This window comes from Alligator sinensis, unplaced genomic scaffold, assembly GCF_000455745.1.
Source record: "Alligator sinensis unplaced genomic scaffold, ASM45574v1 scaffold213_1, whole genome shotgun sequence".
Taxonomy (NCBI): Eukaryota; Metazoa; Chordata; order Crocodylia; family Alligatoridae; genus Alligator; species Alligator sinensis.
Window position 1 is genome coordinate 694,989 of NW_005842019.1, and position 946 is coordinate 695,934.

Genomic DNA, 946 nt, shown 5'->3' on the forward strand with positions numbered 1-946 from the left:
TTTTCATACAATGTCTTTAAAGACACTGGTTCAGGGGTATAGAGCAGCGGTTCTCAAACTTGTTTCATTCAAGGCACCTCTCTGTAACTTCTGGGAATTGAGCAGCACCCCATTTCCAAGACTGATTTATTTATTATTGTGCCTGCCTCCTGGCAGAGAACAGGCTGAGTCTGCACTTATGTGTGCGCATGTGCGCCAGTGTGTGGCCTGGTTTTGTGTGTGTGCATGTGCTGCACATGTGTCAGTGCGTGGCTTGGCAATGCGTGTGTGTCTGTGTCAATGTGTGGCCTGGCTGTGTGCGTGTGTGAATGTGCAGCCTGCTGCTGTGTGTGTGCGTGCCATGCATCTGTGTCAACATGTGGCCTGGCTCCTCTGTGCGTGTGTAAAGGTGTGATCGGGTTCTGCATGTGGCAGGGGGCAGAGTTTGTGATAACCGGAGGCAAGGCAGCTGCTGAAGGGGGAGAGTGCTGCTAGCCTCCCTCTCCCCCCACCCTGTCATGCCCAATGTGTTCATGCCCTGGTGGCAGGAGGGGGCCAGATTCCCACCCAGCCACCCATGCAGCAGCCACCAGGAGGCAATCGCACAGGAGGGGTGGCCAGAGGGACCCAGACTAGAACAGCTGCTTCTCCTCACCCCCCTTGGCCTGGGTGGGGAACATGTCCTTCCTCCTGCCTGTCGCTTGCCAGGTCTGGCACCCTCCTGCTGGCCAGGCTGTGCACAGGAGCTGTGGATCCGTGGGCTGGGCCGGGCAGGAGGGGGAGCTTGACATGCGTGGTTTTTTTTAGGGGATCGGGCTGGTTTTATTCCCCCCCTCCTGATGTTCGCAGCCGGCCGGAGGCTCGGGATGACCCCGCTGCGGGAACTGCTCACCTACTGCCTCTTCTTCGCCTTCTCCTTGCCCCTGCTGATGCTGGTGCTGGTCTGAGATGCGCGGGGAGGCGATGC